This window comes from Lissotriton helveticus, chromosome 5_1 (assembly GCF_964261635.1).
Source record: "Lissotriton helveticus chromosome 5_1, aLisHel1.1, whole genome shotgun sequence".
NCBI lineage: Eukaryota > Metazoa > Chordata > Amphibia > Caudata > Salamandridae > Lissotriton > Lissotriton helveticus.
In genome coordinates, this window is record NC_136065.1 from 1,784,538,416 (window position 1) to 1,784,553,440 (window position 15,025).

Consider the following 15,025-nt stretch of genomic DNA (forward strand, 5'->3'; position numbering starts at 1 on the left):
CTCTTTGGCGTTTCTTGCTTCGCATATGCGCCCCAAAGTGGATCCCGACATCAGGGGTAATAATTATATTTTCCTTTTCCTTTTCCTTCCATCTTATCTGGATGTTTTTTTTATTACATATACTACTTTGAGTGTGGTCTTGAGAGTAGCAGTGTTTATCGTCATGTTTTTTTTTTGGGGGGGGGGGAGCGGGGGGGGGGGGGGGTAGGAGGGGCTGTAATTTTGGCCTGTTGTGATATTTCGCTGTGAATCAATGTCGTGTTAACGGGATACTTTCTATATTAACAGCGCCTCATTTGGATAAGATCGTTTTTAACCTTACCTGCCATTAGGCGGTGTGTGAACTAGAATCCACCTTCTGATTATACTATGGATGACCTTTATATCGGGTGTCCGGAGTCTTGGGGCACATTGATGTTTGTCATGCATCCACATGACAAGTTACCATCCAGAGCCTGCATATTTTGAATATCAATGCCCTTTTTTGACCGCTATTTTTAAGCTTCTTGATTTGATTCCAATTACTGTTGTGTGCACACTAGTTGGTAGTTTATACATTTATTCTGCATATTAGATTAGACAGACAGTGGATTATCAAGCACAACTAGGGTTTTCCCTTTTTAAACAGACATTTGTTTTCTATTTATAACTTTAAATCTCCCGGTCTCTGGCTTATTTTTAGATACTACCCCTTATCAGGGGGGTGAATCTAAGTCACTTTCTTATCAATTAAATGTAATTTGTACATCACCACAGACTTCAGCCTGACTGCGCACTTTTAACTATTCGTGGCTTATTCCCTAAAAAACATTTATGATTCTAAATAGTAGGTTACATCTGCATTGATGGATGTTCTATTCTCCTTAACCGTTTGGATGCGACTCTCTAGCAACTGTAACACTTATGATTCGATTTTCTCTTCATACATCTTTGGGTACCAATTTTCCACTATGGGCACTTCTTTCTCATAAACCGTTTTGCACATAGTTGTTAGTCCAGCTCACATTTTCTACATGATTGGGGTCAGTTCGATGCAAAGCAGGCTTAATATACTGTGATAATTACTAGGATGTGTTATGCTTTGTTTTGGTGCATTGCACACTCTCCTTGCATACATCTGGTTTTACTCTAGACCAGAGGCCTACTCAGGGGGGCCTGAGATTATTTTAAATAATTAAATATGATTAAAATACATTACAATTGATAAAGTATATGCAAATAAAGTATCAAAAGTTAACATTTGAAAAAAATTCTGTATTTGATTGTGAAAGACATTTTAATACTTGAAAATTGTTTCTATATTTTTGTGTATTGTTTTGAGGTTCAAATCACAGAAATTGCTTAGGCTGGGGAGGCCCAACTTCCAATAATGACTCAGTGGGTGTCTCTGGATTCAAGTAATAATTCAGTGGGGGTCCACAGAAATCAAAAGCTTGAGATCCACAGCTATAGAACATCTAATGTGCTTGCGCAGGGGAATTCTCTATTTTTTACTCCAATACTCGAGATATCAAATGGAACATTACAGTACAGAAACAAGAGTGTTTTAAATTCTCAAAGTTATGAACTTTTAATTTAGTTTCAATTGTTTGGACAGTGGCATGTTACCTATGGGATGACAAATGCAAAAAAAACAATTGATGGACAGAATGCAGAACAATGTCACACATTCACCCCAGTACAGAGATCTTGACCTAAATCCATCGGTTTTTTTCTCACCATGCCATTCCAGTTTGGACCCAGCCATATGCAAATCAGTCTTGACCTTGGGCCCAATGGGAACAGTCCAGCCCGAACTGCCGGGCCAGGTCCTCCCTGGACTGGAAACAAGCATCCTAGGACCGGTTTCATGCTTTCATCCCTCATCAGCCAGGATAGCTTGACCCCAGTGTCATGGAGAGCACTGGGCATACCCATCTCACTCGGGGTAACAAATGCAAAAAGAACAATTGATGGACAGAATGCAGAACAATGTCATACATTCACCCCAGTACAGAGATCTGGGCCTCAATCCATCGTTTTTTTGCTCACCATGCCATTCCAGCCATATGCAAATCAGTCTTGACACTGGGCCCAATGGGAACAGTCCAGCCCGGTGGGATGGGTATGTCCAGACGTGGGTCCCTTGATCACTGTGCCACTGGATCCAAGCCAGCCTGGCGGATGAAGGGTAATACCCAGAACCCTATCCCCCGATGCTTGTTTCCGGTCCTTGGCAGTTCGGTCTGGACTGTTCCCATGAGGCACAGGGTCAAGACTGATTTGCATATGGCTGGGTCTAAACTGGGGTGACATGGTGAGTAAAAGAACGATGGATTTAACACAGATCTCTTGACTGGGGGTGAATGTATGATTTATTCAGCATTCCGTCCATCGTTTGTTTGCGTACCACTTTTCACCCTAAGTGGCATGGGTATGCCCAGACGTGGGTCCCTTGCGCACTGTGCCACTGGATTCAAGTTAGCCTGACTGATGAAGGGTAATACCCAGAAACCGGTCCCAGGTTGCTTGTTTCCAGTCCATGGAGGACCTGGCTTGGCAGTTAGGTCTGGACTGTTCCCATGAGACACATGGTCAAGACTGATTTGCATATGGCTGGGTCTAAACTGGAGCAAAAGAAGGATGGATTTAACCCAGATCTCTTGACAGGGGGTGAATGTATGATTTATTCAGCATTCCGTCAATCATTTGTTTGCGTAGCACTTATGGGAGGGCAGCACGTAACATTTTTTTTTATTAAACAGAAAAATTATTCAGCAAACAGCAAAAGCATGCTAAGATTGGATCTCCTTTGCAGCAGTACGGAGAGTAGCATGTCACCAGACACCTTTTAAAAATATTCAACCTCATCGAGCTTACCCAACAGACCACCTATACTCCAACTCATGATTCTTTGACAGCAAAACTATTTGTCATTTATAAGGACAACGCTATGAGTTAAGCTATATTTACAGCTAATCCTCTGTTACACAAAGAAACACAACTGTTCATTCAAAGTAAAAAAAAAAAAAAAAAACGGCTCGGCTAGTATTTCTAAGTGTAAAACATTGTTTCATTGATGTCCATGTCTTAACGCAAAAATGGGTATGAACCATTCCATTTATTTGTCTAATGTTTTAGCTGAAAATGTAGAGGCATTGTTGGTCATGTCTAAAAAACTGACGATTAAGTCTTAACTCTACTCATGTGTATAAAGATTGCAAAAATATTGCTTGAATGGAATACGAATTGAATACAATAAAAAGGATGTATCAAGTACCTTATGTCAGAAAGAAAATACTGCACTTAGCATCTTGTATATGACTACAGTCAAAATAGTATGCACCATACACAATGAAACAATCACCGTTATAACAAACTAGAAGATGTTGCAGGAAGTTGTGTTGCGCTCTGATTCGGTTCGGGTCTAGTTCGCGCTATATAAAACTCTGCAACAACAAAAAAATCGTCTAGAGCTCTGCGCTGAACATAATTTTTGCTACGTGAAGTAAGCACTGATTAGCTATCTGCACACACAAGGTAATAGACGGGTGTATGCAAAATACATACATGCAAACAGATGAATGACTAAAGTACCGCACAATCGGAGAAGTGACACTGGCGTCTGGGTCGCGTACTGTACATTAACAGTAGACTGAAGTAGGGAATTTAGGACTAAAAATTAAAAATAAATAATATATTAACAGAAACGCTTCCGCGCCAAACTATCCTGAAAGACGTTCAGCGCCGATGTTCCAGCATAATGTACAAATACAGCACTTACACAGAGAAGAAAGGGTTACACACAGAACAGAAACCTAGCGTCAGCGAAGACCCCGTGAACGGGGGCGACGAACACTCCCGGCGAGTGACGGTGTCAGCCGGCCAAGGACGGCAGCCCCATCCCCTCAGAGCAGACAGACAATTTACATGCCGAGCCTCACACAGGTGAGGGCGGGCCGACCCTGCGGCACAGGCCACGCCATGGAAGACGTTTGAGCGTGATGACGCAAGGGGATGGATGCGCATTTCATCCCCTCAGGGTCAGAGACAGATTGTACAACCGGCAGATCAGACAACTTGCTTGAGGGAAGAGAACTTGTGGAACAACAGATCGCGCCGTATGAGCTGCACGAGTTCCCGCCGCCCCGTGTCCTCTCCGCTTCAGACGTTTACATTTGCGCACAAGCTCAGGAATTCACCTTTCAACCCGCATTGCCAATCGTTTACATATGAAGTGCCAACAGAAATCGATCCTGTCTTACAGCGATACAATTGACACCGGTTTACCAGTCGCTCTGTTTTGTTTCCATTTATCAATCAATATCGAATCTAAATTCTACTGTTGTAACCGCACAGAGTAAGCTATTTCCATTGTTGAAAGTGGGGCGGCGCCAGGACTCACAAGCGACGCCCCTCCCCGCCCTCTACACCGGTAACTGCTGTTACTGGACCCATCAGAATTAGGATAAAGCAAGCGGTTTCTGATGACCCACTTTGCCCTGCCACACAAGCCTTAGCATTTGTGGTGCTGTAATTGCATCCGCGCACTATGACAAGATGCATGGAAATTGAATTATCGACCAATATTTACATGACTCCCTAGTCCCTCCGCTTACATTACTGGAAATGCGGACACTATACGATCCTCGGCACCCCGCACATGGAAGGTGTAGGGACATATTTCAACAAGATGGACGTAAAGACTCCGCTCCTAGTAAGACTCTCCATCTGATAACTACTCCCATCTAAGGGGTAGAAATAAAACGGTTTCGACCGGGCGAATGCTGTTCACGTGCTTTGTGTTAGAGGCTGCAAGGGAGCACTCCTCTGTGCCTGGGAGGCAGGTGTAGTAATGAAGCTGGAGACCACGAAGAGGCACAGTTGGTTTATTGCAGAGAAACAGCAGGAAACAACCACGACACAAGCTGGCCAGGCACAAACTGTCACTACCTAGAACACTAGGAGGGAACAGAGCCAACAACATTCTGGAATGGAGAACACAGGTAAGGATCGTGGTATAGCATAGAAATAAAAGAAAGGTAAATATACAACACATCTCCTTCCGTAGAATATAAAAGAAAACATGTCACAAAAAGGAAACTTAACGCATTAAGGAAACAGTCATGAAAAGGAAACTTAGCCAAAACTAAAGAGAGCTAGCTGAACTAAAGAAAGCTAGCAATGTCAGCAATGTAAATTGAGCAATTAAACAATTAAGAATCACCAGCGAAACTAAGCATTTAAATGGACACACGTCACCCCTCTAAAACTAATCACAACAGAAATCATTAAGGTGTGTAGGAGGCCTACGGCACCTCTGAGGCCTGGAGGCAGACAAAGGAGGGTTGGAATCGGGAACAGGGTTGGGAGAAGAGAGAACGGGATCAGGAGCATCCCCACCCCCATCGCCCCGCACCAAAACATCCACAGGAGCAGACACAACAGGAGCTGAATCCTGAGAGGGAATGAACAAGAAGCCGGAAGATGGAGAATCCTGGGTAGGAACAGAGGAGGAAGGTGAAACAGAAACAGGACCAGTGCTAGCTTTCTGATAGAGAGCGACCCTCCTTAAATTCCATTTTTCACCATTAGAGAGAACTACATAGTGAGGATAGACCATCTTTACAAGAAAGGGACCACGGAATTTGGACAAACCACCTGAAAGGCGACCGGACTTTATCTTGACGAGATCACCTTTAGCAAGTTTCCCAGAATCCTTACTAGAAGGCAAAGACACCGAACCCTTACCAGAAGGCTTAGGAACACCTTGGGCCCGTATAGAACGACCAGCAGAAACACCCTTGATAGTAGATAGGTCCACAGAACTCCCACCAGGAGAATACTTAGTAGGCAGACCCACAGAACTTTTACCAGGAGGCCTTGGAACACCTGGCACCTTATCTAAAGCTGATTGACGAATCATGTCCTTGAGCCAAGAAGGAATAAGCTTGGTGCTGGGGACTCTACCCCTCATCATTTCAAAAGGGGACTTGGACTGAGAGGCATGAAGAGTGGTACAATACGCATACACCATCTCACGAACAAGGGAAGAGACAGAAGAACTGCTGGAGAGAGCCATCTGAACGGTGCCCTTCACCAATCTATTAAGGCGCTCACAAAGGCCATTGGCTTGGGGATTGTAGAGAGAAGTCCTATGGTGAGATATACCGCAATCGGCCAAAAAGGCTTGCATGGCATGCGAGACTAACTGAGTACCATTGTCAGTTATGAGAACACTTGGAAAACCCTCCATGAAGAATAGGGACTTCAGGTGTTTGATGGTAGTTTCCGTAGTAATATCCTTCATGAACTCCACGGATAACCATTTTGAATGGCAATCCACAATGATAGCGGCAAACCTCTGTGAAAGAGGTAACTCGGCCATAGGACCTATGAAATCCAAACAGATGGTATGCCACGGGATCTCTGGAAACTGCAATGCACCCATCTGGGACCCCACAGCAACCTTCAGTCTCTTTTCACCATCCTTGCAGGTATGACAGTCCTCAACCCAAGAAGACACCATAGAGTCCATACCGGGCCACCAGAAGTTTAACTTGAGACGTTGTTGTGTCAGGGTTTGGCCAAGATGACCCTCATGAGCTAAAGAAATGAGTTTGGATCTCAAATCAACAGGAGGCACAAACTTATCACCACGCATCACAACATTGTCACTGCATACAGACAAATCATCAATGACTTTTAGGAAGGGCCGAACCGAAACGTGGACACAGCTCTCCCTGCGGGAACCCAGTTTAATCAGTTGGATGACTTCCTGTAAGACATTATCCCGAGACATGGCATCCACCCACTCAGAACGAGAGAAGGAGCTTTCAGTTAGTAGAAGAATATCATCAATCCATGCAACATTCTCATCAAGACCCTCCAGACTAAAGCCAACATCAGCACCAGGCGGAACAGCCAACCTAGACAGGCAATCAGCCTGGAAATTCCTCCAACCAGAGATGTGGGAAATGTCAAAGTGGTACTCCTGGAGTTTGGAAGCCAACCTCGCCAACCTTGGAGAACCAAAAGCCCCCCCGCCAGGAGAAAGGATGCGGATAAGGGGTTTGTGATCCGTCTTAAGATTGAAACGAATGCCCCATAAGTAGGGTCGAAAATGGTGAACACCCCAGGCAGCAGCGAGAGCCTCCTTCTCAATAACAGAATAATTCTGTTCACATTTGGAAAGAGTGCGTGAAGCGAAAGCAACCGGCCTGTCACCATCCCTATGAGACTGCAACAAAACAGCGCCAAGGCCATGAGCACTGGCATCCACCAAGAGAGTTGAAGTCTTTGAAGTATCAAAGGGTGCCAGCACCTTCGCACTGCAAATAGCTTCTTTGATCTGCTTGAAACACATTTCTAGTTCTGGGCCCCAAGTAAATTTGCAACCCTTCTTCAGCAAAGCTCTCAGAGGTAAGGTCTTCTCTGAGAACTTCTCCACAAATTTGGAGTAGTATTCGATTAAGCCCATGAATGACCGTAACTGGTCCTTGTCAGATGGGCAAGGGGCCAGACGTATTGCATCAAGAAGACTCTTTTTAGGTTTGACTCCGTTGACCGAGATCTCATGTCCCAAGTACTCAATGTTCTGGACGAGAAAAGAGCACTTCTCCTTACGCAAAGTAAGGCCAGTGTCCCAAATTCTGTGCAACACATTTCTTAGCACAAGGTTGTGGTCCGCCACAGAGTTTCCAAAAACCAAGATGTCATCTTGAAAGAACACTACGTTATTTAGCCCCTTGAATATTTCACTGACCAGTCTTTGAAACACACTCGCTGCCGATATCAACCCAAAGGGAAGGCGAGTAAATTGGAAAATCCCATCAGGGGTGATGAAGGCAGTGAGGTGTTTTGAAGATTCATGGAGTTTAACCTGATGGTAGGCACTCTTCAGGTCGAGCTTGGAAAAATATCTGGCCCCCTGAAGAGTGGACACCATCTCTGCAATGTTGGGTAAAGGGAAGGTGTCTGCAACGACACACTTGTTCAGGGACCTGAGGTCCACACAGAATCTCAATTTCCCGTCTGACTTTTTAGAAATCACGACGGGCGAAACCCATGCTGAAGCTTCTGTAGGCTCTATCACACCGGATTGAAGCATCTCCTCAATCAGGAGTCTGACCTCATTACGGATAGAGATGGGAATCCTCCTCACACGATGCTGCACAGGCAAACTACCCTTCTTTAGTTTAATAAGATGGGCATACCCTCGAAGCTCACCCAACTCCTCCTTGAACACAGACCCAAATTCAGAGAGGATAAATTCGATAGAGTCATCATCAACAACCATAATTTGATTCTTTGCCCTTGGGTTGATAACTATATATAGGTCATATTGATGTACCCAACCCAGAATGGGGGGCCCGTCGATTGAAACATAAACTTTCCCAAATATAGACCTTTTCTCAAAAACAATCTCAGTCTCGAAGAAACCAAGGATTTCAATCTTCTGACCATTGAAACCTTTAGGGGAAATGTCACTGTCATGCAAATTTACCCCTTCCCAAAAAGTGTCAAAGGTAGACTTTGGTATGATGGTATGGCGAGAACCAGTGTCAACCATCAACAGCACCTCATGGGAATCGATCTTAAAATTGGCTTTGGGTCTGTTTTGTCTTGGATCATCACAGATAACATCGACATCGTCAATAATCAGGAGTCTATCGGGTTCAGTTACAGAGTCATCGACGTAGTCATCAACGATAGCAACTCTCTGTCTAGCTTTTGTCTTGCACATTTTGGAGAAATGTCCAACCTTGCCGCACTTCAAACATTCCTTGTTTGCGGCAAAACAAAACCTAGCGTCAGAAGAGTGACTACTACTGCCACACCTATTGCAGAATCTACTTGGTTGTTTCTTCGCAGGAGGTTTGGGTCTGTTTTTCACTACAGCAACATTGTCTCCACAGCAATGTTCACACTCCGCCACAGTACTTTTATCAGAAACAACAGAGACCTCTTGATGAGGAGAAGACTTATGTGAGTCTAGGACCTTCATGCATTTGCTGGACTCCTCAATAACCTTAGCCAAGTCAATTGCATCTTTCAAGGTTGGGTTCTTAGCAGCCCATAACCTCTCTTGGATCTTTCTGCTTGAGCACTGTACTACCAGTTGGTCTCTAATAAGTTCGTCGTTCATTGCACCGAACTTGCACTTTATAGATAACTCTCTAAGTCTAGCTACAAAGTCATCTATTGTCTCTGAGTCTTTTTGGCGTTGTGTGTAAAATTTATAGCGGTTCATAATCAGGTTCTCCTCCTTGGCAAATCTGATCTCGAGACGATCAACCGCTTCCTTAAACTCATCAATATCTTGTGGATTAGCTCCTAATGTGATCGGTAAGAATCTGAAGATTCTTTGTCCTTCCTTGCCAAGAGTGCTCAAAAGGATAGCCTTTTTCCTTTTGGGTGAAAATTCCTGTCCGTCTAGCGCTTCAAGATAATTGTCGAACATTATATACCAGTCTTCCCATGGTATCTCAGGAACCCCAGGCTCGGGTAAAAACTGAGGAGGTAATGTAACCACGAACTGTTGTGCCATTTAAATGGTATAATAAAGTCAAAAATAAGGTAAAACGATTGAAATTAGCACAACCAGGTTATAAATGTGATTAAAGTATAAGCATACCTCTGTTGTATGGAGATTGGCAAAATTCTGCAAAACGATGTCTTAGTGCTGTGACAGTTGTGACAGAAATGAGAAAGGAAGGGTTTCTACGATGAAAAATCGCGTTTAAACCAGCTAAGATGTCCGCCACCCCTTCTCGATCGAAATCGAGGCTTGGCAGACAAACAAAAGGAGCTAAGATGGCCGCCGCTAGGTAACAGCGAAAACGAGGCTTGGAATCCGCCTATTGAGGCTTGAAGCGCAAGCTTTAGCTTTGACGGAGCTTGCCGATGAAGGGTCTCCTAGGCAACAAGCTCCAACAGCAGGGAGACGATGACGTCGGAATTACTGCTGTTACTGGGGCTAATGCTGCGCTCGAGCTTCCAAAAGTACTTACAAGTACACCACAGGAGCACCATCCGCTGGAATTGAGGGGCACTACGTGGTAATAGGCGGAGTCCACACGCAGCAGGTTCGTTTCTTGTCGAGGGTGTTCCGCTGTGTTCTGCTGACCGGAACGATGTCTTCAACACATCAAGCACCAACTGGAGGTCTATGAAGCTTGCTGGCCAGCGTTCAAGACGTCGCCAAAAATTGTAGTAATGAAGCTGGAGACCACGAAGAGGCACAGTTGGTTTATTGCAGAGAAACAGCAGGAAACAACCACGACACAAGCTGGCCAGGCACAAACTGTCACTACCTAGAACACTAGGAGGGAACAGAGCCAACAACATTCTGGAATGGAGAACACAGGTAAGGATCGTGGTATAGCATAGAAATAAAAGAAAGGTAAATATACAACAGCAGGCTGCGGGAATGTTCACATGGGAGTGCATCTCATCATGAGTTGAGTTATACTCCCATTAGAGACAGGCAATGCAAGCCAACAATAAGCCTTTTTTGTTGCATGATTGTGTAAGCCCCTGTCTATGTGAAACGTGAGGTTCGCACAACCAAGCCACAATTGTGAATAAAGCCACTCTTATTTGTTACTGAATGCATACGTTGTAATTCTTTGTGAACTGGACCCCAAATGTGTATTTTAAGTGACTCAAAAGGCTTCATTGTTTATATGCCTTTGCCAATGAGGCACAATGGATGCCCTAACTGGATTTGAAAATAAAAACAATTTTGCTTAATGTTTTATGAATTTGTCAATATAGGAGTTTTGTACCTTACGGGTGCTAGGGCCTGTAGAGAACAGTAGGTTTGGTGAATGTGCCTGCTTCAGTCGTGACTACGGAAAAGATTGGAATAGAGGAGTTTATGGATATTTTCTCACTAATAAAAGGGAAGCAAGGTTATTTGTCACCAAAGATTCTGCATCAAAAGAATAAGAAAACCAAAGCTGAGAAAAGCCGACATATTGGTGGTTCGTTTTTTTTCTGTTTGTCAGATGAATATTCTGGATAAGACAACAGATACTCGATTATTGTACATGTCACACAAAAAGCGGAAGCCCATCGTAATTTTGGAGGACTGATGATTCGGATTATGATAAATATATCACGTGGACCTGTCAGCTTACCTGGACATTACGAGGGATCAGACATAGCGGAATGCACAGTTAGAGTTCAAGCCAGATGGCAGGAGTGCCAGCGGGGAGAAATCTGTTAGTCTCTTCCAGTGTGCAGATAAGGGCCGAGAAGCCTAAGCTTTCAACAGGAAGAATTGTGGTAGGGGCCCAGGAGATGTAAGTTTGGGTACTGTCTTCTTTCTTCAACACCGAGTCCAAGTGAGTTTCTAAAGACAATGACTGCTAGAGGTGTTGTTTCGAACTCACTTTTTATGGTAATTTAGCATGCTATATAGTTATTCCATGCAATGATCGTAGAAAATCAGCTTTTTTGCATTTTCCTTCCGTTTTTCTCAGCAACATACTACTACTATTTTAACTCTAACTCTACTAGTTGAGAAACCACTAACTGGTTTCTCAATGCATGTGTTTCCTTTCTGGTTAATACATCAGTCGCAGGTGTGCAACCTGCCTGTTCTTTGCTTGAGAAGTCTGCAGAACGTCTGCTTGCCCTTGGTCCAACCAAAGGTGCCTGCCAAAAACCCAGAGAGGATATTCGTGGAGGAATGTATAGCCCACTGGAACCAGAAAGCTTCCTAGGGCTCTAGAGAATAAGAACTAGCTTGTTCCTTCATGGAAGCTTAGGATCAGGGGCCACTAAACTAGTTTAGGTAAGACTAGCTTTATTATTCAATGGGAGAGAATCAAAGTAAATAGCTTACACAACGCAACCCCTTCTTTACCATTGCTGTTATGGCATTTCAAATTGATCACTTGTGCACCACAGTTTGCACTGCAAGTTAGAGATTGTAGCAAAACGTGGGGCATGTAATTAGTGTGGGGGCGTTCTCTCCCACCTCTGCTATGTGCCATATCTGATAGTGCTTCAGATTTTACAAATTTTTACAACAAGGGGTGGTGATGGACAGAGTCTCTGAATTAAGCAGAATACTCTCACCCAGTCAAGAGATCAGGGCTAGATCCAACACCGTTTTTTAGCTCATTGCACCATCCCAGTTTCAGAACCTGGCTGTATGCAAATTAGTCTGTCCCTGGCCCAGTGCATCATGGGAACAGGGCAGACCAGACTACAAAAGCCAATTCTTACACTGGGAAGGAAACAAGCTTCCGGGGACCGGTTTCTGGCATTACAGCCGTCTTCGGCCCGGCTTGCTTGAATCCTGATGGTGCAATGAGCAAGGGACTCACATCTGAGTATACCCTTCCACGCTTAGGGTGGACAAAAATATTTACAACAAGGGGTGGTGATGGACAGAGTCTCTGAATTAAGCAGAATACTCTCACCCAGTCAAGAGATCAGGGCTAGATCCAACACCGTTTTTTAGCTCATTGCACCATCCCAGTTTCAGAACCTGGCTGTATGCAAATTAGTCTGTCCCTGGCCCAGTGCAACATGGGAACAGGGCAGACCAGACTACAAAAGCCAATTCTTACACTGGGAAGGAAACAAGCTTCCGTGGGGCATGTAATTAGTGTGGGGGCGTTCTCTCCCACCTCTGCTATGTGCCATATCTGATAGTGCTTCAGATTTTACAAAGGCATATTTCTGCTGTCTGTCGCTTACATGACCTGCACACAGACTCTTTGGCCAGAAGGAAGTAGTGGGTAGTTGAATGTGAATCTTTAGCCACAAAGGCCAGAGGTATGACAATCCCAAGAGACACAATACAGCTGAATGCCTTCCCACAGAGTGAAGATAGACAGACCCATGAATGTGCGTGATTAAGGACTTGGACAAGACAGCTGAACTCCAGGTTGGAATGTGACTCCTCCTGTCAAGCTATTTGTTTGTTCTTCAAAAGAATCAGAGTCTCCTAGTAGCTCACAGGGCCACAACAGAGCTACCAAAATATGTGTCCTTTGGAGCAGATCAGTGGACCAGTTGTACCTAGTCTGGCACTGGATTTGGTGAAGATACTTTGTTGGAACAGTAAAGACAGTGGTAAAGCTAACTTACACTCACTGAACTGGTATCTGAAAAGAGGAGTATCCCAGAGGAAGAGGAAGACGAGGACTTGGTGTCCACATAAAGGACAGACCTAGTAACTGAGGAAGCTTAACCCTCACTGGGCTAGACACATTTGGAAGAACCAAAAGAGAGTCTGACTGCCATGGAGACACAAGTCAGAGACATCCCACCGGAACTCACTGAAATTTGGAAGCTGTTATCTGGGTCTGTCTAGCACAAGGCAACGGACTCCCATCTAGTCCTTCTGGCCCGATTGAAGGCAAGAGGCAGCCTGGATTTGCCAGTCATGCTGTGCAACTTGAGGGGAAAGAAGCCTCCATTGGCCACTTGTGAGTACTGTGCAAAACCTTTCAAGCACTGTCCATGCGGAATGGAGAATTCATGCGGAATTAAACTGTTATTTTAAAACACTATAACTTGGAAGTAACTGATTCATTTTTTGTCGTTTTGTCCTTATTTTAATTATTTTTGATTTTACTAAATTTGTCTATGAGCTTTACTGAGTGGAGTCTTGATCCGAGGATTGTGCTGGTACTACTAATTCTTATTGCACATTCTCTAAAGTAGTGTTCCCTCTCAGTTCTGCGCTACTAATGGGCAGACAGGACTGTGTTTGAAAACTTGCAACCCCATCCCAAGGCTAACTCTGAAGAACACAGGGAAAATAAGGAGATGAACCTTTCAATGTTGCACTTCTATTTTATTGCTCTCCATTCGCAAATTTGATCATTTCTTCGTCAGCTTTATGTCGAAGGAGGAGCCTTGCTACTTGAGATGGATTTATAACGTGTTTTCCCTTGATCGGTTTAGTTGCTCAGTAAGGTATGCAGCCTGGATAAAGCTATTGAGCATGTAGGCATAGGTGCTTTATCGGCCAAGATTGATAGCCAGCATTCTGCTTGTTGCAACTTCATCCTACGCTTCCAAGCCTGCTCGACTTTCAATGTGCAGATGTATGCTGATGGCTATGCAATAATGGGTCTTTCAGCGAATCACTGGTGTAGTTCATGCTATATGCTGCCTTGATGACTACTATTTTTTTTGACAACTGCAGGTTCGGCAAACAGTACACTTGTTTCTAATATGTAAACCAGGTGAATATGTGTGATAAGGTGGTACCCAAGTGGGTGAAGAAATATCTAAGAATCTCCATTTTTCTAGTGTTCGAGAACATGGAGACTGCAGGAAACAGCCCATGACATCTGACCCCAAACAGGTTTCTGGGGCACACTGAATTCTCCAAGTTGATAGCTAGCTCTGTGGCCAGAGTACGGGCCTTGTGCAACAGAACAAGGATGCTGGTGGATTTAATGAGTTGCGAGCTTGGAGTTCTTTCTTGTCCGATTTTGTAGGAGCTGTTGTAGGGTCTACGATGTCACCATCAAATGAGAAATTGGGTTTGGCTATGGGTGAGTGCGTTATTTCCAGCCATCATTTGGTGCTGAGCATGTGGAACGGGACAGGAAGAGCACACTTCCAAATAGTCTCTGGTCTGAGAATTGCACAACAGGGATCCCTTCATTTCAGTTTGGATGGCATGCCCAGTTTTAGTGAGAGACAGGTGTTTCCTTAAATAAGTAAGGCGGACCATGTAGTGAGAGAACACAAATTAAGAATCCTATGAAGGTTTGTCAATGGCTTGTACTCACCACTTGAGTTGCATACAGGTGCCCAAGAGATAGGTAATATTGACAATAGAAGAGGATCTGTATCATGTATGAGCTGTGACTACTTCCAATATTTCAAAATCTGTAGATAAATACAAAACTCCACCTTTACATTCAACAGGCTCATCTCTATGCAAGGATGAAGAAAACAATCTTTATTCAGCAGTCCATACTGAGTTTATGTGCCACATCACATTAATTTTTAAAAGTGACATAGAGAAATGTTGTCTGTGCTGTGCATCCTGCTACACAGACCA

The 15,025-nt window shown here is 44.1% G+C and overlaps 1 protein-coding gene across 5 annotated transcripts in view; it reads right to left on the minus strand.

Annotated features, from left to right (window-relative positions):
* TANC2 (tetratricopeptide repeat, ankyrin repeat and coiled-coil containing 2) overlaps positions 1–15,025 on the minus strand; it is a 2,511,073-nt gene that overhangs the window by 1,544,901 nt on the left and 951,147 nt on the right. Inside the window, exon 1 of one of the 5 annotated variants that reach the window (XM_078645082.1) lies at positions 3,764–3,881. The exons of the other annotated variants lie outside the window; for them this stretch is intronic. The gene's annotated coding sequence lies outside the window, so the exon portion shown is untranslated. Of the gene's footprint in view, positions 1–3,763; positions 3,882–15,025 lie in introns of those variants that run through there. 5 annotated transcript variants of the gene reach the window in all.